The 23,601-nt window shown below is 40.7% G+C and overlaps 1 protein-coding gene across 1 annotated transcript in view; it reads right to left on the bottom strand.

The window, feature by feature from the left end:
• PPP1R14C (protein phosphatase 1 regulatory inhibitor subunit 14C) overlaps positions 1-23,601 on the bottom strand; it is a gene marked incomplete at its 3' end in the record, with an annotated part of 72,123 nt that overhangs the window by 37,140 nt on the left and 11,382 nt on the right. The window lies entirely within an intron of this gene.

Consider the following 23,601-nt stretch of genomic DNA (forward strand, 5'->3'; position numbering starts at 1 on the left):
GAGGCAATCAGAGGTATTCAAATAGGAAAGAGGAAGTCAAGTTATCTCTCTATGCAGATGATATGATTGTGTACCTTGAAAACCCAAGAGAATCTGTCAAAAGCCTCCTTACATTGATAAAGGCCTTTGGCAAAGTCTCAGGATACAAAATAAATGTACAAAAGACAAACGCATTTCTCTACACCAATAAACAAACAGAAACCCAAATAAAAAACACAATTCCATTCACAATAGCCACAAAAAAAATGAAATACCTTGGCATCTTCCTAACCAGAGATGTGAAAGGCCTTTACAATGAAAATTACAAAACACTGCTCAAAGAAATCAAAGCTGACACGAACAAGTGGAAAAATATTCCATGCTCATGGATAAGAAGAATCAACATTGTGAAGATGTCCATCTTACCTAAGGCAATCTACAAATTCAATGCAATACCCATTAAATTACCAACAACATTCTTCTCAGACCTAGAAAAAACAACACAGGAATTCATATGGAAACACAAACGTCCAAGAATAGCCAGAACAATCCTCAGCAAAAAAAAAACAAAGCAGGTGGTATCACAATACCAGACTTCAAACTTTACTATAAAGCTACAATCATCAAAACAGTTTGGTATTGGTACAGGAACAGGCATATAGATCAATTGAACAGAATTGAGATTCCAGAAGCAAAACCTCAATTTCTCAACCAACTCATCTTCGACAAAGCCCCCACCACCTACCACTGGGGAGAGGAGAACCTATTCAGTAAATGGTGCTGGGAAAATTGGCTGACCACATGCAGAAGATTGAAACAGGACCCCTATCTATCCCCATGCACAAAGGTTAACTCCAAATGGATCAGAGACCTAAATGTAAAACCTCAAACCATAAGAACCTTAGAAAAGGAAGGAAATACTCTCATGGAAATCGGAACTGGCATCCAATTCCTGAGCAAAACCCAAAACCCACAGGACTTAAGAGAGAAGATAGACAAATGGGACCTTATTAAACTGACAAGCTTCTGCAAAGCCAAAGAAACCATCAAGAGAGCAGGGAGACAGCCCACAGACTGGGAAAAAGTATTTGCCAACTCTAGGTCTGACAAAGGCTTAACATCCTGGATCTACAAGGAACTGAAACGTACTGAAAAGAAGAAAACAAACAACCCCATTATAAAATGGGCAAAAGATATGAACAGACACTTCACAAAAGACAACATCCGAGCAGCCAGCAAACACATGAAGAAATGTTCAACCTCACTAATCATCAGGGAGATGCAAATCAAAACCACACTGAGATACCACCTAACTCCAGTCAGAATGGCAATTATCAACAACTCAAAAAATAACAGCTGCCGGAGAGGGTGTGGTGAAAAGGGAACACTTCTACACTGTTGGTGGGAGTGTAAACTAGTGCAACCTCTGTGGAAAGCAGTGTGGCGATTCCTAAAAGCTCTAAAAATCAACCTTTCATATGATCCCGCAATCCCCCTACTGGGAATATACTCTGAAGAACTCAAATCACTCTATAAAAAAGATACCTGCACACGTATGTTTATCGCAGCGTTGTTCACAATAGCAAGAACCTGGAAACAACCATGCTGCCCATCAAAAGAGGACTGGATTAAAAAAATGTGGTACATATACACAATGGAATACTACGCAGCCATAAAAAAGAACAAAGTCATGAATTTCATAGCAACCTGGATGGAACTAGAGTCTATAATACTGAGTGACCTCTCACAGAAACAAAGATCCGAGTATCACATGTTCTCACTCATATAATGAACCTTGAACATCCAATGTAATACTATAAGAAAATGACTGATGGTACTGGGAAACTATGGGGGAGGGGAGATAGGATTAACAGTAGCAAATATCTGTCTGGGGATGGGAAAACACCTCTTATCAACGGGGTGCCTGAATGAAATGTAATTGTACACCTAACAGTGTACAGTTAAGACTGTACCCCACAAAACCATAATAAAAAATATTGATTAATTAAAAAAAAAAAAAAAAAAGACAGGCCCACGTGGCCAGGTCCCCAGGCCTAGACATATCCTGGACACTTCACACCTGGGCCATCTGCTGCCCTAACTTTGAAGATGAAGGTTTTGCAGCTCCCAGTCTTTTTTCTCCCTGGGTCTCCCCAACGCCACCCCAGTCTGGTTCCAATCTCAGGACAGGCAGACATCACAGGCCTCCCTTCCTCCCAGGAGGAAGTGGTTGTAAAGTATTTTAGGAAGAAGAGCAGAGCTTTGCAAACACTTCTCTGCTCACAAGGCTGGGGAGTGTCTAGAGAGCTAACAAGCACAGCTGCCTTCTTTCCCTAGAGAGCACCCTTTGCCTTCAGCGTCTGTCTATGTGCTGAGTAGGCCATCCAAGAGCTACACAGACCTCATTGTCCCTCCTTCCCTGCGGATGAAGAAATCGGTCACCTGTGAGATTTGAAAATCCACACATCCAAGAGTACACCTAGATGATTCCTATTCTTCCCAACCCAAGATCAAATCTATCTCTTCACCTTGGATTATCATTTCCATTTTAGCAATAAAATAACCAAGAATGTAAAGACCCTCTACAGTATTTCTGATATAATACTTTGTGTTATCATGATAATTTTTGAAAGTTGGGAGTAGATTGTATCTTTCACAACCCCAAAAAACAAAAGAAGACACAAAGCAGTTGAGGCTATGCTTAAGCTAGAGATAATAATCATCTCTTTGGTGGAGACACTTCTGGTGGGCTTATAAATCAACTATACTGGCTTCACTTAAAAATTGAAGAATTGAACTTCAAGGATTGGACCTGCATATTAAGAAAATAATAAATCTCCACATGCTGTGACCATCCTCTTTGATCACACCCCAGAGTTCGGTGACATTCTCTGGTTGGTTCTACTCCTCAGTTGGCCCTTAGAGGCAGCTTCCACTGTCCTCAGGGCCCCCATGACAGATTCCTCTGTCTGCACTTGGGGTTCCCTCCAGCCTCTTACACAGGCTGGGTTGTGAGACGGACCAGTTGAACCTCTAGGTCCAGACCTCCCACCACAACTCCCAGGAAGGCCTGAGAAAGGTCACAGTAAACCCTGCCAACATGGTGCCAGCAACTGACCATAAAATACAGTCATCCTGGGAAGGTACAAATGATAAGAGCAAGGCTCTGTGCTAAGGGCCTCATGGTAGTTGCATGCAAGGTGAGGGCCACTCTCTTCTCCAGGAGACACATGCACAATCCCTGTGGGAGGCTGTAGTCATGACACACAACCTTCTAAATAGCACATTCACGAGCAAGGTAAAACATTAACAAGTGAACAGCTGGGCAATGTTATACCACAATGAGGCTAATGGCACAGTAATGAAGGAAAACTCATAAAACACAGGGAAGTCCTTCTTTCTCTGCTAAAGATGGGGACTCAGGTGATGGGTCTGTCCTGGCCTACTGGGAACATCACTGAGGTTTTGCTGCATATTCAATTGACCCAGATAAAATAGCTTACCCTCTACTCTCTGCCTCCCTGACATCTGTCCCGAGTTGAACTCAGGACCTCACAGGGTGCTACATCAAACTGATCTCCAAAAAGAACATGGGGTTGAGGGACTTTGGGTACAGCAAGGAGCAAAAGAAAGCAATGATTCAGGGCTGCTCATGTATTTGCACCCTACAGATATGTATGTGCCTAACCCTACTGGGGAGAGAAAGATGGAGAAGGATGGAAAGGGGAAAAGGAAGGTAAAGCTATTCTCGACATCACTGGAGCCATACAGAAGCTCCATGTCCCCCAAAGCCAGGTCCTAGAATGCATGACACATGATCATTCCTTCCCACCCTCTGCTGTCAATAGATAGGTTCCAGCCTCGGTCACACTGGCAAGGATTTTCAGTTCTTATCTACCAAGATAGCTCCCTTCCTAATATAAACCTAGCCCTAGTGCTCACTCCATTAAGTGAGACCCATATACAGGTCTGAAACTATCACTTCATTTTTCCTGCTTCTCTCCAGATCCTTTCACAGAAACAACAGTTAGAGAAGGGGTATACCTTAGTTTTTTGGAGTTGTCAAGGGCATCTCTCCTTTCAGCTGGACACACAGTGTAGAGATGGCCTCTGCCCCTTTCACTGAGTACAAAGACAGGCTTAATGTGCTTGGAGGGCAGTTCAGTGTCAAAAACATCTATCACAAAGCTACCCAGTAAGACATCTGTCAGGAACTAGGGTCAGGTTGGCAGACTAGAAACATGGATATTAGGCTTTCTGGTAGAGGGAAAGCAGCAAACAGGATGTGGAGTCAGGAACATGGGCAGGAAGCCTAAAGGTAGAGAGAGAGGAGTGCACCAGCACGTAGAGTAAGGCCAGATCACATGGTGGGTGGGACCAGTCCCAAATAATTAGCTGTTCCTAGTGATCTCTCATCCTACTTCCCTGAGTGACCTCAACTGAATAAAACACACCTCCTTTTCCATAGGATGCTCCCCACAATGATCAGGATTCTTCTGTTTAAAACCACTCATTGGCCAGACTCGGTGGCTCAGCCTGTAATCTCAGCACCTTGGGAGATCGAGGCGAGTGGATTGCCTTAGCCCACTGGATCAAAATCAGCCTGGGCAACTTGGTGAGACTTCGCGACAAAAAATCAAAAATTAGCTGGGTGTGGTAGCGTACACCTGTAGTTCCAGCTACTCGGAAGGTTGAGGCAGAAGGATTTCCGGAGCCCAGCAAGTTGAGACTGTGGTGGCCGGGAGCATGCCACTGCACTCCAGCCTGAGTGACAGAGTGAGACTCCAACTAAAAAAACAAAAAACCCACTCATTAAGTACTCTGCTAAACCCAGACACCTGCAGCAATGGTGGAAAACTGCCCTTCTGTGGGCTAACAATGCTTAAAGAAAAACCTCACTTCTGTGATCTGCAAGGGATTTGTTTGAATGTGGACAACATGAAGATGATAATAAAACTCTACCAACCCCAGAGACACCAGTCCATGAATCCACTAAAATATCAGTAGAAAGATACAGATCATGAATCAGACTAAGCAAATCCTTCAGACAAACTAAGGAATTCTCACAGTTATTGGACCCTGAACCTATCTGTTATTTTAAATAAGACAGCAATAGGACGTTGCCTCTCTGTGGTCTCTTTGACACTAAGACATACAAAGAAGGGGAAAGTTCAGTTTAATCCAAAAAATATTGCCTGGAATCAGGAAATAAGATGAGATAGTTGCCAAGGAAGTCAGACACAAATTGGACCATGGGCATCCTGCCTCCCACTGGATTTGTAGAAGCAATGATCAGCTTAGTTATTCAAAGAAGCCATGAACACTCCAGTAGAGAGGAAGATGGGAATCCCCCCAGGGCTGGCCTGCCAGGATCAGCTTGCAGGGCCAGCTACAAGCCTTGCCCGGGTTCCACCTCTAGTGCCCCACATTCCACTCCCCACCTAATGGTGCTCACTGGGTCCCTCCTGTTCACTCCAGTTATAAGAACTCCTCCCCCCACAAAAGGCAGGTAATTTGTCAAGAAACAACCCCCCAAGAAAGGGAAAAGAACTCCACCATGTAAGTCCAGTGTTCTAAATGCCCCCAGCAGAGTTTCGAATTATTTAGTAATTTATGACTTAGGTGTGGCAAGTTTAGAGATCCTGTTACCAAAGACAGAACTTCAGAAGATGTTCAGAGCCCTCTATAGCAAATAAGACTAGCCAACCAAACAGTGTTATAAACCACTACAGACATGCTGCACTTGCGGTTCAAACTGCATTTTCCTGTCGTTTCTCAGGCCAGGCTGGAGTATGACATCCAGGTTTTATTTTAACCAGTTCTGCTGAGAAAACACCATCCCTAAACCTAGCACAGTCAAAAGCCATGGGTATGTTACCCAATAACACATGGTAGATGCTGTAATGATTAAGCCTTTGACCCAAAGTACACAAAGTAAGAGTTCTGGTAATTACCTTTCCTCCTTACCCAGGTGGACCAAACCACCGCTGGGGAAATGTCACCAAATAACTTCCTTGCATTTAGAAATGTCCTTACCAGCTCCATACTCGGGAGCTCACCATTATTTGTGCATTTTATTGTTAAGGAAATATTTTACAAAGGAAATGACCAATCACTCATAAAGAACAGAGGTAAATATTTATAAAGACTCACAATATTAACGAACTTTCTCCAAAACATATTCAGCACATCAAAGTTATGTATCCCTAGTAATGGCCACCGTAACTTCAAAAAAAAAAAAAAAAAAAAAAAAAAAAAAGAGTTGAGTTCTGAGTCTGTGTGTGACTTCTATAGGCAAAGACCCCACTGCAGTAGATCCAGGAGACCTGCCCACTCTACTACCTTCTCTGTAGCTCTCAGTAAGCTACTGAGCCTCTCTCTGCCTGGTTTCCATCTTTAAATGGGATCAGAAAGTGCACCCACCTCACAGGTTTGTTAAGAGAATGAAGTGAGTTACTGTCAGCAAAGTTCTCAGAATAGCGCCCAGCACGTAATAACCACTACATGAGCTACTATTACTGTTGTTGTTATTTTTGACATAGCAGCTTCATAAACAATGTCCAAGTCAATTGATAGTATGTTTCAAATAGAATGAGGCCAAAAAAGAAGCATCCTCTTCACTTTTTACTGTCAAATGAACTTCCAGGAAATCACTCTTGTTTCAAAACATACTCGTTGAACATGGAATATCTTCCAGGATTTTTGAAGGACTTGATCTTTTAAAAACCACAGAATCATGTTGTACACTGCAAATATATACAATTTTTATTTGTCAATTACACCTTAAAGCTGGGGCAAGGGGAGAAACAACATACTAAGTACATTGATTTCAGCCTAAAACAAAAGACATCATGGAGATGGGATTTCAGTTAGGCTTCAGAGGATGGACAGGAGTCTGAGAAAGAGGAAGGCTTGAAGAAAGGGATACTGGGAACAGTATGAGCGGAACTCATGGGGCTTTCTTGACTTTGAGACGAGAGAGTGGGGTGGGTAAGAATCCCAGGTCTGCAGTCTGATATACCTCAGTGGCTCCCACATATGAGCTGGGTGACCATGTACCAATTACACAAACCTCTCTGTGCCTCAGTTTCTTAGCCGTTGCCTCTCCTAGGCACTATTGTGAAGACAGAATAGGATGAAGTACATGAGAAGAACCAGGCATCATTAGGTATAGTGCGGTGTTAAGGTCCCTCTGTCTGCCAAGAGCTACATCTGCCTGCAGAAGGGGGTTGAAATTGGAAATGGTGCAAGACAATGTTGCAAAGTAAGAAGGGAGGGCTGTAGTGAACTCAGATTTCATCTAGGGAGAGATTTGAGCCACCTAAGAAGGAGCATTCCATGATGGTTTGCCCAGCAGCTCTGAGCACCCAGCAATAAGGCAGAAGACTCTGGGGATGGGCATCCAAGGACAATGTGCCAGAGTCTTGCTGTGAGTAGTAAGAACTCAGTCCAGGCAGGCACCTGTCATAGGGATGGAGAAAAGGGTGGATGCAAGGGATTGAATTTGGTGGCCCTAAGAGTGGGTAGAAAATGGGAGGAGTTAAAAACAAACTACTAAATGCAATGCGGTATCCTGGAATAAGTTCTGGAAGAGAAAAAAGGTATTAGTGGAAAAACTGGGGACATCTGAATAAAGACTGTCATTTAGCTATGTTGTACTATTGCCGATGTCTTAGTTTTGAGAAATATACAAGATGGTAGAAAATGTCAACATTGGAAGAAGCTGGGCAAACAGTAAATGGGAAAATTCTATACTATCTTTGCAAACCTTCTGGAAATCTAAAATTATTTTTAAAAACTCCAGGTCTTTTTGGGTGATTTATCACATCATCAATAAAGAGTAAGGCCAGAGTGAGTGCCAGTTTGAAGTTAAGGTGGTGAGTTGACTGAGCGACATAGAAGGCAACTTGGCTGACGGAAAGACCAAGGAGATGCCCAAACCTTGACTGTTAAGCCCGACCTCATAACCCACATCCAGTCAAGTGACTCCTGACTTGCCTGGACAAATCTGTCCTCAGGGAGGCAGAGTGGCTCAGTGTCCTCTCATGTTACCATGCTCTCATTTTTCATCCCCAGCCATCTCCGCACCCCAGTTATAGCACCCTTCACACCCCTTGCTTCCTCTTACAGCAATTCTGCCCACCAAGCAAGGTGTCAGATGGCATTTCCAAAGAACTTTCTCTTCAGGCTTTTTTTTCTTTTAATTCAAGGCCTATAATAAGCCAAAGCTTCATAAGAAAAGAAAAAATATCTATAACATCAGCTCTTAAGAGTTCAAATTGAGAATAATCACACAGCTAGTGAGCCGCAGAGCTGGGGGCTGTCCTCTATGTCTTCCCACGGCATCACGGGGCCTGACACAGCAGGCCAGGAATGGTCGAATGCATTAACAAACACACTAAAAAATGCAGCTTTACAAAAGAGCTTCACCTTGCCATAGAAGCACCAATGCTAAGAAGGGTTAGAAAGATCTTCTTGAAAACTTTCTAGGTTGTCAAATTGTCTATAGCAATTTGAACCATTAGTTCTGAATGTCAAAGTACAATATAATGAATATATATGTTATCTATAAACCATATAATGAATGTCCTTTATAGATGGGTGATGAATCAGTAAAATAAACCCTACAGCAAAAAAAGGAGATATTCTGAACAGCTACCACATGAGTGCTAATAAACTTTTGTTGGTTTTACCTAATGACATGGTTTTGTGGTCTTTAAATTCATCCCTACTTAAATAAAACGTGCTAAATTATGAAATCAGAAATTGAGTTGTTTACATGAGAATAAAATCAGAGAGGAAGAAGAGAAAGAGATTAAATTCCAGTCCTGGTTTGCAGCCTGAAGAATGTCCCTTAGCTTTCAAATGTGTACGTCAATCACGGATTCTGTATTGGGACACGAGAAATCTGAGCTGCAGGAGTCCTGGAATATCCTTTTACCAGACTATAGAAGGAATCGATGTGGCAGGCGGAGAGGTCAGAAGAGAAGATCTCTGGGGTCCCTTTTAACTGTGAGCTTCTGGGATTCTCTTATAATAGAGTTTAGATTGGCATTATGCTCAAATAAAATTACAAAGAATCTTTCAACTATAAGATATTAGGTATGTGCAATGGAGTGCGGGAACTGGCTTGTACCAGCCCATAGGAGACCACTCCGTTAGATTTTCAGGAATTTTACAAGCTAACTGTCAAACACAATAATCAGAGGATTTTCAGGTCAGTGAAACTACTCTGTATGATATGCCATGGTGGATACATGTCATTATACATTTGTCCAAAGCCATAGAATGCACAACACCAAGAGTGAAACCTGATGTAAACTATGCACTCTGGGTGATAATGGCTGTCAGTGTAAGTTCATTGATCATAACAAATGGACCACTCTGGTGTGGAATTTTGGTAGTGGGGGAGGCTGTGCATGTGGTGACAGGGAGTACATGGAAAATATGCCTTCCTCTAAATTTTGTGTGACTCTAAAAGTGTCTTTAAAAAATTAAAATCTTTTTTATGTATTTTGAAAAAACATGCTAAATAAAGGTAAAGTTTCATAGCACTATACAATAATGAGACCATCTTACTTCCCAAATTCTTTATCATGAAAATATTCCTCACCATGACCTTCAAGGCTCTCTCTGTTTTCTATCTCGTCTCCTATTACTCTTCTCACTCATTTCACTAGAATGTAAAGCCCAGAAGGAAGAAAAGTGATTTTTGTCTCTTTTGTTTGCTTCTGTAGTATGGATGCTTAAAAGGTATGTAGTACATGACAAAAGTATGCCCATAATTTTTTTGTTCTTTCTTGTGTGACAGGTTATACTTCTAATACTGGCTTCAACAATATTTCCCATTCATTCCACTTCCCTTTCTCACAAGGTAACTTGACATCCCATCCTTGAACTCTGGTTAGAGCTGTGACCAGAACAGAAGGGATACTATGTGACCTCCAAGGCAAAGTCATTGAAAGCAATACAACGTCTTCCTGATTTTCTTGAGAGGTTCACTATAGAACTCAGTCCCCACACTGCCAAGGAAATTGAAATAGTGCGCGGAAAAGCTCGTATACTGAGGAGCTGACACAATGGCCCCTGGCCCTGTTGATGCCCTGAACATAATGAGCAAGTCATGTTGAAAATTGATACTCAAGCCCTAGGATTAGCTAGTCCAACTAATTCCTCATGAAGCAGCGATGAGTCATTCCACTATATGCTACACAAATTACATATTTGTAAACAAAATAAGTAATTATTTTTTAAGCCACTAAGATTTGGAGGAGTTATGTGGCATTGATAGAAAATCTGGCTTCATTCTACCTTTTATTTCTTTCCCATCAGGTCTTTTCATTTCTGATTTTTGTCTGTCTAGAATTTTCTTCACTCAGAAATCATTTGCCTGTGTTCTCACTTTATGCAGGTCTCTGTCACAACACCTTCTCTTTTATTCAGCAATTGGGTTTAGCTGCATGTAACAACAAAAACCTCGTAAAATCCATTATGGAACCAAATATGTTTTTCCTCCGGCCATATATAGAAAAGCCCAAGATAGTTGTATATTGGCATTTGTTCAGCAGTTCAAAGATGTCATGAATGAGCTCCGTTTTATTTTTAATTTTTTTCCTTTCTTCTACCGACATATAAGGAAGTAAGAAAGGACCAAAGTACCCATGCCAAATGAATTAGCTACCACTAAATTATTATTCAGACGTTCCATGCAATGAATCCCATCTTCATCTAATTGTTCAAAATGTGTCATAAGATCATCTCTCACTATAATGGGGGTGGTTTTTTATAAGATCATAAAATATCTTGTCAATAATTTATATTGATTATATATTTAAATGATATATTTGGATTTACTGAGCTAAAAAAAGATATGTAATTAACATTTTTAAAGTTAAATGACATAAACACACAAGTAAATTAGTGACATTAAAAGCAATTTGTTAAATACTCCAAACATCACTTTCCAATGATTTCACCGCATTTTACTATTCTCTGTGCTCCTGAGGGTCTTTATTTATGTCTGCTGTGTCTGAATGAGGGAAGTACAATTCTCTGCTCCTCATTCAGGGACTTCACAATGGCAGTCTGAAGTCAACCACAAAGAGAGGACTCATGCCAGGGAAATCGGCATATGCCACAAGTCAGGGGTTTTTCTCCTGAAAGCCAGTTGTTAAACATTTCCCAGCAGCCCACTGGACATATGTAAACCACAAAGATAAAGAAAAAAAAGAAAACCACATTGTGTAGGAGACGGAAGATGGGGGGCAGAGGAAAGAGAGTAAAAGGGGAAGAGAAAGCAGAAGGGGAAACAGTAAGGGGGGGTTGTGTGGGGGCAAAGGAGAGTGGGAAAGAGGGGGAGATGGAAAAAGGGAGGGAGGAAAGAAAGAGGGAGAAGAGAGGAAGAGGAGGGGGACGGAGGGGAGAAGGGAGACACAGAGAGAAATGGGGAGTTATTTTATTTATTTAGTAACCTGGGGAAAACGGGGTTCTACAAAAGCAAATTATTTCAGATAACCAACATTTAAACTCTGTTTCTGAGAATTTCTCTGAACAGAGTCCTCATGGGCCTGCCTTCTGAAGTAGAGGCTACTACCATAACTCAGTGCTCCCTTAATGACACAGGACATCCCCCCATCCCTGACCCCCTTACTCCCTGTGTTCAGATGTCTTGCAGCCTTGCCTCACAGTGACACCCTCCAGGCTGCAGATAGCCAGAGAGCTCTTTTTGCCTTATACAGTGTCTAAGACGGCTTTGGTCTCCTGAGCTTTTTATAGATTCTGTCTCTTCCTTTACTGTCAGGCTGTCAGCTGTCACTTCTAGACATTCCCCTGGTCCTTATATCTAGCAGCCTAGTTGGTTGCTTCTAAATCTAGTGAACTAAGAAGCCAGACAACCAAACTTGTTAGAATTGTGGTTAAAGTAAGAGCAAACGAGCTCTGTGTGAAACCCTAAGGCTCTCTCTAACAAATAAAGAATGGAACTCTAGAATATCTCTTTAGGCTCTCAAAGCTTCTGCTTTCTTTTAGGTTCTTTGCTGTGTTCCAAATGACTGAGGTGACAGAATTTGTGAATCCAGGTAAGTGAGGTTTCACTAAATATATAAAACATTCAACTGAAGCAAACTGAAAAATGAAGAAAATGAAGACAACATAACAAAGTCCTGTCATGGAAGTCACAGTCAAAAGTACCTGCCACCCTGTTCCCTCAGCAATCTAGTTCCTCTTCCTGAGGTGGACCCAGCTCAAGGCTGCCTCTGTCAGTGGCCTCAAAAGGTTTTGGGGCAGCTGAAACTGGCAGACACAGGCAGTAGAGGACAAGAAGGGCAGGCCGAGGCTGCCCACCTTCCAACAGTTAATGCCTAGGGCTGGCCCCAGCCTGAGGGATCTGTTCAATCCCTGCTACTCCCCGTTCACATTATTGGAAAGAGGAAGGAACGGAGGCCCTGGGACACAAATGCAGGTCCTGGTGTCACCAAGCAAGATGGCGGCCGTAGGAGAGGCCCTCAGGGTTCTTCTGTCCCTTAGTGGGCAGTTACCAGGACCAAGAGCAGCACTTGGGACACGGTCCACTTGCAAGGCAGTCTGATGTAGTGACACTGACAGGATGCCCAGAGTCCACACTAACCTCCTGAAAATGCATGCCTCTAGTTCTCTGAACTTCGGCTTTCATCTGGCACTGAATCTTGAAATTGAGAAAAGTACTAAGTTGCTTGCTGAATTCACTGTAGGAAATACTGCACTTTAAATTTTTTAAATCTCTTTTCCTTTGTAGGATTTTGTTTGTTTCAAAATAGTCTGATAACACTATAAAAGTGCTAATTCTTAACCCTGTTGCCTTTTTACCCAGATTGTCAAGCAAAAAAATTCTAAAACAACTATAACAGAACAATAAAGCTACCCCAGAAATAGAAGGAAATTCCTAAACTTACCCTCCTTGCACTGAGCGTTTAACGTGCAAAGAAACAACAAATGTTCTAAAGTTTAAAATTGGGACTCTGGAAATAATCCCATTATTTCAGTTCTACTTTATGCCTGTCACATAGTAGGCCCATAAAAAAAATACTTATTGGGTGACTGGCTGCATGGTTGAATAGATGCAATACAACCAAATGGATAGTTTGAGGTCAACTGGCCTTCCCTGAGGACTGTGGCCAGCAGGAATGAATTATATTTGGACTTATGGAAGAAATAAAATTAACTAGTCAAAATGAAATACAAGTATCTTTCTTGGAGCTTGAGCTGAGAGATTTTAAATACTTTTGCCTCGAGGCAAGTTCAGACCTGTCTATCAATCAGCTGATATTTATTAAATATTTACAGTGCAGGGGCCATTGCCAGGAAACGGAGATGGAATATAGTCAGTAAGAGAAGAAATCCCCACCCAACATTAAAATACGCTCACTAGAATCTATATAGAGCCACACACATAAGATCACACTGCCATAATAGAATACCATAGTCTAGTGGCTTAAACAGTAGAAATGTATTTCTCACAGTACTATTTCTCACAGTACTAGAAGGTGGAAGTCCAAGATCAAGGTGCCAGCAGAGCCATGTCTGGTAAGGGCCTGTTTTCTGTTTTGCAGATGGCTATCTTCTTGTTGTATCCTCAGATGGTAGAGAACAGAGAGAGCTTTCTCGTATCTTTTATAAGGGCACAGTCCCATTCATGAGTGCTCCATCCTCTTGACCTAATTACCTTCTAAAGTTCCCCTTCTTAATACCATTTACATGGAGGGTTGAATTTCAACATATAAATTTTAGGGGGATATAAACATTCGATCCATAATCACCTGATTTAAGACTACAGTACGGTGGGAGACCATAATCTTTTCAATGAATGGTGCTGGGTCAACTGGATGTCCGAGTGGAAAAAACAATGAATCTTATTCTCTACTTTACACCATACACAAAAATAAATTTCAAATAGATTACAGATCTACATATACAAGGTAAAACAATGAAGCATGTAAAAGATAACACAGGAGAACATTTTCATGGTCTTGGAGCAGACAAGCATTTCTTAAACAAAATGAAAGTGTACCAACTATGAAGTAAAAAACCAACAAATTAGACAATATTAAGATTAAAAAAAGATTAAAAACTTCTGTTCATCAAAAGACACCCTTAAGAGAGTGAAAAAGGCAATTCACAAAGTGGGAGAAAAATACTTAAAGCCTATATTTCTGACAAAGGACTCATGTCCAAAATGTATAATGATCAGTGTCCTGGACATATAAAAGACAGACGGCCCAAATCTAAAATTGGTTGTGTTTTCCTTCAAATGAGCAAAAGAGTTGAATAGGCACTTCACAAAGAGGACACCCAAAAATCCAGTGAAAATATGACAAGGGGCTAGAGTTCATTAGACATCAAGTAAACGTAAATTTAAGCCACAATGCAATACCACTATATAAGTAACTGAAAGCTCAAATGAAAACATCAAAAAATAGCAAGTATAGGTGAGGATGTAAAACAAGTAAAACTTTCATATAGTGCAGTGGGCATGGGGATTGGAACAATTACTTTGGAAAATCATCTGGGAATACCTAGCAAAGCTGAGCATACACATACCCTATAAGCCAGCAATTTCACCATTCTGTATGTAACCCAACAGGAATGCAGATGTATGCTCACCAAAAGACATGTGCAATAATATTCACAGCAGCTCAATTCAGAATAGTCCCAAGCTAGAAACCTCCCAAATGACCATTAACAGAATGGAATAATTTTTTTTAAAAAATTGTAGGATAATCACACATGGACTACTATGGGGCAACTAAAATTAACAAACTCAATGGCATGCAACAATATGGGTGTATCTCACACACCTAATGTTGAACAAATGAAACAGACATAAAAACTTTTAAGAAGACAAAATTAATCAGATGACCTTGGAGGAGGTTGGTGGTGGGTGGGAGGTAATAATGGGAAGTAGGTAAAAGGGGGACTTCTGTAGTGCTGGCAACATTCCATTTCTTAATCTGGAAGGTAATTACATGATAAACTTGACGTGAGAAAGTTCATCAACTTGTATACTTAGTATTTGTGTATACAAATTAAAAGTTTGCTACAATTAAAAGTTTTTAAGGAAATATTCTCCTTCATGACTTCAACACAGTTCTTTCTATTCCTAGTCCCTTTGCCATGTCAGGGTCCATCCTGCCTTGGTCTTTGCATTAACTGAGTCCACTATGAGAAAGCATGTGCCCCAAGGCTTTGCAAAGCTGGTGCGCTCTCTCATTTCTCATCATGTATCTCATCATGCACACGCAGTGAACTTCCTCAGAGAGGCCCGTCCCTGCCTCTCCTGACCACAGTGTCTCATTCTTTATCCTAATGGCATTATTTCTTTCCTAGCACTTCTCACAAGCTAAAACCATGTTGAAGTATTCATGTGTACTTGTTTTTAGAGCACATGGACTTTGTGCTCTGATTCACCGTTGTTTCCCCAACAACTGTATCCCTAGTGCCTAGAAGTACATCTGGCATTTTTACTCAGCTAATTTCAAACTTATATCCACACACAAGTCTGCTCACAAATGTTTATACCACGTTTATTCATGATCATCCAAAACCAGAAGCAACCAGATGAGTGGAAAGACTGTGGCACATTTACACAATGGCATATTATTCAGGCATACAAAGACTTGAGCTGCCAAGTCACAGAGAGACATGGGTGAATCTTGCATGTATATTGCAAAGTGAAAAAAGTTAGTCTGAAAAGACTTTATGTACCATATATCTCAATTATATGATATTCTGAAAAAGGCAAAACTATAGCAATGGTAAAAAGATCTGTGGTTCAAGGGGAAATTGAGAGGGTAGAATAGGTAGAACACAGGAGTTATTTTAGGTGGTATAAATATTCTGTATGCTACTGTAAGGCTGGGTATGTGACACTATGCATTTGACAAAACTCATAGAACTGTACAGTATAAAGAATGAAACTTACTAAATGCAATTTAAAAAAATCATTTAGGAGAGAGGGATATCTTAGGATGAAATGTAGAAAGTGACAAAACAATTTATTTTACAAATATATATGCAACAACGTCACTGAAGAGGATGGGAAAAAAGGTGCTGACCTCAAAGTAACTAGAAATGAGTAGAGTCTGTAATAATGCAAAAGGAACTGCACATAAGTACTGTATTCTAGTTGATAAAGTTGTTTCCCATAGGGACTGGGTAAACAATTCTCATACTGCTTTACATGTGTCCAACAATTGAACAACCGAGGGAATGGGTACAGGTAGTGGGTTTCTCACTGTTGGGTTAGGAGTTTAAATATAGGCAAAGAAAGGAGACTAGAATGATCCATGGGGAGTTCTACAAAATACCTAAACAGTACTCCACAAAACCATCAAGATCATTGAAGGCATGGGAAGTCTGAAAAACTGCGTAGCTTAGAGAAATCTAAGGAGACATGACAACTTAATGTGGTAACCTGGATGGAATACTGGAACAGAAAAATGACAGAATAAGGATTCTCAATAAAAGTACAAACTTAGTTAATGATAATGTATCAATATTGGTTTGTTAATTGTGACAAATGTGTCTTTCTAGTGTAACATGTTACTAATAGGTGAACTCCATTGCAGAATTTGTGGGAACTGTGTATTATCTTTGCAATTTTTCTGTAAATCTAAAAATCATCTAAAAAATTAAGTTTATTAGCTTTTTTTTTTTTAAAGAAAAAAATGCCTGGCAGAGGTAGATGGAACGACTGGTGGATGGACACTGGAGGGAAGGACAGATAGCACACTGCCATGATGGAAGGATGAACAGATGTTGGGATGGATGATGGGAGGACAGTGGATAGAGTGGCTTAGAAAGCGTGGAGCACACAAGACAAAAACTGGAATGGGCACTTGGGATTTAGCAACATGAAGGTCAAGAGCCTTCTTGGTGGAGAAAGACAAGCCATGTAGCAGTGGTTGACAGGATAGCAGAAGCTGACAAAATGGGGACAAAGAATATAAACAATCTTTCCGCCAAATCTGACCAAAAAGAGGTGGAGAAAGGGAGGAAGGGTTTTGTGTGTTTGTGTTCTAGTACTTTATTGAGGTATAATTTACATACCATAAAATGCACAGAACTTTAGTGGACAGTTTGTGACTCTTGGAACAAAGAGATGGCTGACAATACAGAAGTCAGTACCAGCTGGTAGAAGGGGTTATGCTCCAGAACAAAGGCAAAGGGTGATTCGATCTTCCTTTGAACTCTATCTGTCCTGTGGGTGATGGCACTATCCTCACTGGAGACTATCTTTCCAGCCCCCAAAATGAAGACACCAAAAGGGTCTTCCAAAAAATTTTATGACTGTTTGTTCTGAGAAAGGTAAGACTCTAATGTGGACAAATTTACTGGCTTTTTTTTTTTTAATTATTTATTACTTTAAAAAATTTTGCCAGGTGCAGTGGCTCATACCTGTAATCCTAGCACTTTGGAGGGAGAGGTGAGAGGACTGTCTGAGCTCAGGGTTTAGAGACCAGCCTGGGCAACATGGTGAGACCTCATCTCTACAATAAGTAAATAAATAAAAATTAGCTGGGCATGGGGGCACATGCCCATAGTGTCAGCTACTTGGAAGGCTGAAGTGGAGGATCACCTGAGCCCAGAAGATCGAGGCTGCAGTAGCCGGGATCATGCCACTGCACTCCAGCCCGGGTGTCAGAGTGAGACTCCCAACTCAAAAACAAAACAACAAAAAATTTTTTTTTTGTTTTTTGAGTTAGGAGTCTCACTCTGTCACCCAGACTGAAGTGCAATGGCCGCTCCCGGCCACTGGAGCCTCGACCTGCTGGGCTCCAGCGATCCTTCCGCCTCAGCCTTCCACGTAGCTGGAACTACAGGAGCGCGCTACCATGCCTGGTTGATTTACAAAAAAATTAATGCCTATCTTTCTCAAAAAGAGAAGATGGCAAAAAATACCACACAGGTTGTTCTAAACACTGGAAAGCCTTATAGCCAGAGAGAGTTCATGTCCCTTTCTTACCTGTGACTACAGAAAGAGTGGGTTATCCCTCTCCACCTCCTTTAAAAAATAACTTCCTCTCTTATAGAAGAAATACATGTTTGTTGCACAAAACAGATAAGTGAAATTAAAATTTCCCATGCCATTTAAAAAGCACTATTAACAGTTATAATGTATCATTCCAGTCTCTTTTCTAAGCACCTATAAAAGATATCCTATGAAAAAAGATCTTTATCCAGAACACAGGTCTATCTATTATCACCTAACTCAAATGTGATATAGCTTACATTATAGAAAGGTAATTCTCTCAAAGCAACCTAACATTTTTCATTCTAAGTACTGACTAGATTAGTCTATATCCATAAAACCTGGTGTGTGACCAAAATTTGCAATCAGGGCAGAAACTTCATGAGAATTATTCAAAATAAAAACCCCATGAGCCTCTGCTCTCTTTCTGTTCAAAGAACATAGCTTTAATTTGAATATATATTAACAAGGCAGAATTAGTTATAGCAAAAGCACAGTAGATGTTGCTAATGGTGCTTTCATAAATATCCTGGGCTTTTGGGGAGATGGTTTTTCACATTATTAATCCTCAAAACATCCCTGAGAGGGCCAGATCATTTAAAAGGGGAAATTAAAGTCAGCCAAGGATGACGGCTGACAAGCACTCTGTAAATAACAGGGTTAGGTGGGGAAAAAGAGATACCCTGCTTCATCCTTCTAGGCAGACCAAGTCAACTTCCCCCCCAGAGAGATGGGAGGGTCTATCTTAGAAGGTAATGTCTCTGCTATGACTCGAGCATCCCCATCAAAACTCAAGTTGGAACCTTAATTCCCAGTGGAGCAGTATGAGGCAGTAGAACCTGATACTACCCCATGACCCAAACCTGAGAGGTGTTTGGGTCACGGAAGTTCTGCCCTTAAGGACGTGGGTGGTGTGGGTGGCTTGTGCAGTTCTCAGTACAGTGAGTTCTTGCTTTCGTGTGACTTGTTTACTGAGGCAATGGATTAGTCCTCACCAGAGTAGTTTGTAATGAAAGTAGGAACCCCCTGTGTTTTGCCTATTTTCACATGTCCACTTTGACTTTCTGCCACATTGTGAGGCAGCAAGTGGCTCTGAGCAGACACTGGTGCCATGCTTCTTGGACTTCCTAACTCCAGAATCCACACTCCAGAATCATGAACCCAATAAACCCTCTTTTCTTTAAAAATTACCCAGTTGTGGACAGGTTCGGTGGTTCAGCCTGTAATCCCAATATTTTGGGAGGCCGAGGCGATTGGATTGCCTGAGACCACGGATTCGAGACCAGCTCAGGCAATTTGGCAAGGCCTTGTCTCTACCATAGATAAAAAATTAGCCAGGCGCAGTAGCGTGCGCCTGTAGTTCCGGCTACTTGGAAGGTGGAGGTGGAAGGATGACTGAAACCCAGCAGGTTGAGGCTGGAGTGGCCGTGAGTGTGCCACGGCACTCCAGCCTGGGTGACAGAGTGAGACTCCAACTCAAAAAAGAAGTAAACTAAATGAGTAATTAAACAAACAAATAAATAAGTATATAAATTACCCAGTTGCAGGTGTTCTGTTATAGCCACACAAAATAGAGTATGACATCCTCTCAATCAGGGTTTGAAGGATGTGAAAAGAAAGCGTAACCATAACCAGTAGGAAACTCTGAACCGAGACAAACTATTTTCCACCACTATCAAGAAGCCATATTTAGGGACTTTTCTGTTTGTTTTGATTTTGGAAAGTAAGGCCAGAGGGAAGAAGATATTTACAAGCCTGAATTCCTGGAACAGAAGGTTGAGGTCCACTCCTGCCCCATGCTAACTGGGCAGGCCACATTCACTCATGAGCCTTGGAGTCATGAGCATAATAGCCAACATGAGATTTTTTTTTTGAGTCAGGGTCTCACACAGTTGCCCAGGCTGGAGTACAGTGACACAATCATAGTTCATCGCAGCCTTGACCTCCTAGACTCAAGTGATCCTCTTGCATCAGCTTCCTGAAAAGCTAGGACTACAGATATGCACCACCATACCCAGCTAATTCAGAAGTTGTCATGAAAAAAAATTTCGTTTTAATAAAAGTTTTATACATTATCTCATTATTTGCCCTCCTTCACAGTTTATAGTAAGGTGTCCATGGTTAACTAGGGTAAACTAGTTTCTCACTTTGTTCTTTGGAGTGATGCACTAGCTCAGTCTAGGGATGGTTCACTCACTGAATACAGCTCACTATTTCCAAAGTGTTACATGGGATGTTCCCAAGGTTGGAGACATGACTGGCAGTTAAATGTTTTTGGAGTCTCTAACTAGGCAAGGTGATGGCCTTTTTGTTTTTCTAAATACAGACAGGTTTTCATTATCTAAACATCTATCCATATAAATTGCTTCTGGTATAAGATTACTAAATGTTGAAACATCTGAGGTTTGATGAAGAAATGGAACATCTTAGTTTAACAAAAGGCACTTGTCTGGCAGAGCTAGTACATGTTTTTTTTTGTTGTTGTAATATGTGTAGGGTGTTTTCATCATAGCAAGTATAATCAAGTTTTAGCAACAAATCAATGACTCATTTTCTTTTGACTTGTCAGAGAGCTGCCACACCCCAACACAAACATGGGAAAAACCAGTTGACTAATTTGAATTGTTATGTAGAATTTTAGCTCAGAAGAACTAAGCAGAAAAGCCATCTCTGCCCATCTAAAATCTTAACATCTTACCTACTTGATTGAAACAGTTTTGATTCCACTAATATTAGCAGAAATAAATGAAGCAGCCATGTCAGATACACTATTGACGTAAAATATGAGAAAGGTATGAAGAGATGATAGAAGCAGTGAGGACTTGAGGAAAAGCATCCTTTCATATAAGCAAACCAAGTTGTTAAGGGTTTTCCACATTTTGTTTAGAAAAAACACTACTATGCTTCTATCATGTCAAAAGTAATATCTGCTACTTTTAAATATGTAAGATAAAATACACACTTCCCATGGCTTATTTAATAAGGGTGTCTCCAACTTTTAACCTCAAAAGACATCGAGCAAAGAGCCAATTCCATCTAAATGGATAGATGGAAAGCTTAAGAACTCCACTAGCAACTGCTCGTGCAAACGTGGCAACCAAAGAAATAAGTAGCATACCACTGTGATACATACTTGAAAGTTCATGGATTTGAATTTTTCTAAAGAAATGTCTGAATTCTGTAAATGGTTCCTTTAAGAAATAAAGGAATTCTGTAAATTGCTCAACTAAGATGAAGAATGCTTGAAAATATATCAAATAAATTGAACAGAAAAGATTTGCTCAGTGTGTTGGTCAAACATGTTGGAATACATGGAAGTTATCTGGGGGGGAAACATTGAAACTGTATTCATGGTTTCCTGAAGCCAGGGTTTCCTCTTCTTACTGGCAATTGAAACTTGGGCATGTGACTAAGCCCCTCTGAGCTTCAGTATACTCATTTTTAAAATGGGGTGACTACTTACATCATAGAGTATTCATGCAGGTCAAATGAGATTGTCTGATGGTGTTTCATGATTCTACCATTATACAAAGTAAACAAATATTTCAAAGAGCAAGAAATTCTGCTTTCTACCCACTGCCAGAACTGTCCATGAAAAATCTTGATTTCATTTTATCTTGTCATATTAGTTTTAAAACTAATGATAAAGTGACATTCCAGGAATAAATTCTCTGGTGAAAATTAATTTGCTTAATATGGATTTATTCATGCTCTTATTCTTTCTAATTTGTACATTTCACCTTTTACAATTTTACTTCTTAAAGCTGCTGAGATCTTCCCTGTCAGATGCTTGTTTTAAATCTCTACACAAACCTCCCTCACATTAAAACACACACTACCATTAGTAAATTATGAGCTGCCAAAATGAAGAACAAATAATAACTGAAAAGTACTCTCCCAATAGCCAGTATTATAAGTTATATTCTAAAATTTTTAAGTCAAATATATCAGCTCTTCTTAAAGGCTAACCCAATTAAATGCAAAGAAAAAGCAGCTAAAAGTATCTGGGCTGTCAGATTTCAAATTTAACTTGAAAACCAATAGTTGAAGGGAGGTTTTGAAAGGGGAAGAGATGATTTTTTTTAAAAGGCTTCTTCTTAATCTAATCCTTATGTTCCCAGTCCCTACCCAAGTCACATCACACAAGTTATCATGCCCAGTGAAGGATGGATACACTCCCACTTTAGCTATAGGAAATTAGTTACATAAATTAGATGGCCCTTTGGTGAACTAGTATAATCCTTATTTCATATTTGCCTTGAAAGAAAAAAACCGGTGGCTCAGCCTGTAATCCCAGCACTTTGGGAAGCTGAGGTGAGTGGATTGCCGGAGCCCACGGGTTTGAGACCACCCGGGCAACTTGGTGAGACCTCGTCTCTACAAAAAATTGAAAAAATTAGTTTAGCACACCTGTAGTTCTGGCTACTTGGAAGGCTGAGGCGGAAGGATCGCCTGAACCCAGAAGGCCGAGGCTGCGGTGACCAGGAGCATGCCACTGCACTCTAGCCTGGGCAACAGAGTGAGACTCCAACTCAAAAAAAAGAAAAAAAGAAAAAGACACTTCTATTTCTTTTGGTTCTCTTTAATAAATCTCATTTCCCACCTGTATACCTAATCCTGAATTGTACCCCACATCTTTAAAATAAAAAAAAATTAATAAAATAAATAAATAAATAATAAATCTCACTTTCACCACTGCAGGGCCAGCTTTATCATAGCACCTCTGAAGGCTGGAGTTGGAAAGCCCTAGACAACCTCATTTTTTTTCAGATGAGGAAAGAAAAACTAAAAGAGAACTCAATGGTGAAAACGACTTGCCAAGGTCATTGAGCTGGTAAGCAGCAGTCCTACTAGGACAGAGCTCACAGGCCAGAATCCTTCCCGCTACATCACACTGGGAACAGGCAACGTGATTTTATTTCATAGATGCCAACAAAGTTTCCACAGCCACAAAGAATATATCTTTCCCTGCTTTATTCATTCCTGAAACACAGCTAAGAGATTACTTTCTCTTCTTTTTTTTTTTTTTTTTTTTAGTTGGAGTCTCACTCTGGCACTCAGACGGGAGTGCAGTGGCTGCTCCCGGCCACCGCAGCCTCGACCTGCTGGGCTCCGGTGATCCTTCTGCCTCAGCCTTCCAAGTAGCTGGAACTACAGGCGTGCGCTACCACGCCCGGCTAATTTTTTTTTTAATTATTGTAGAGATGAGGTCTCGCCAAGTTGCCCAGGCGGGTCTCGAATCCACAGGCTCAGACAATCCACTCCCCTCGGCCTCCCAAAGTGCTGGGATTACAGGCTGAGCCACCGAACCCAGCTGATTACTTTCTCTTACTTAAGATCTTACTTTCTAGTAAAATGAAAAATAATCAAATTGTCTGTACTAATTTACATTATACTATCAATGAATTTATCATGTCCTTTCCTGAACACAAGCTTTGAGGAAAGGAAGAAGTACACAACTATGTATTAAAAAAGGTGTTGAGTATGTATACTAACACAACTGTGAACAGGACAGTCTCTACTGTAAGAGCTTTCAATCATATGGGACTGGGCACGGTGGCTCACCCCTATAATCCCAGCACTTTGGGAGGCCAAGGCAAGAGGATTGGTTGAGCTCA

Source organism: Carlito syrichta, unplaced genomic scaffold (assembly GCF_000164805.1).
Source record: "Carlito syrichta isolate Samal-C Ts95f unplaced genomic scaffold, Tarsius_syrichta-2.0.1 Scaffold303234, whole genome shotgun sequence".
In the NCBI taxonomy this organism is placed as follows: Eukaryota; Metazoa; Chordata; class Mammalia; order Primates; family Tarsiidae; genus Carlito; species Carlito syrichta.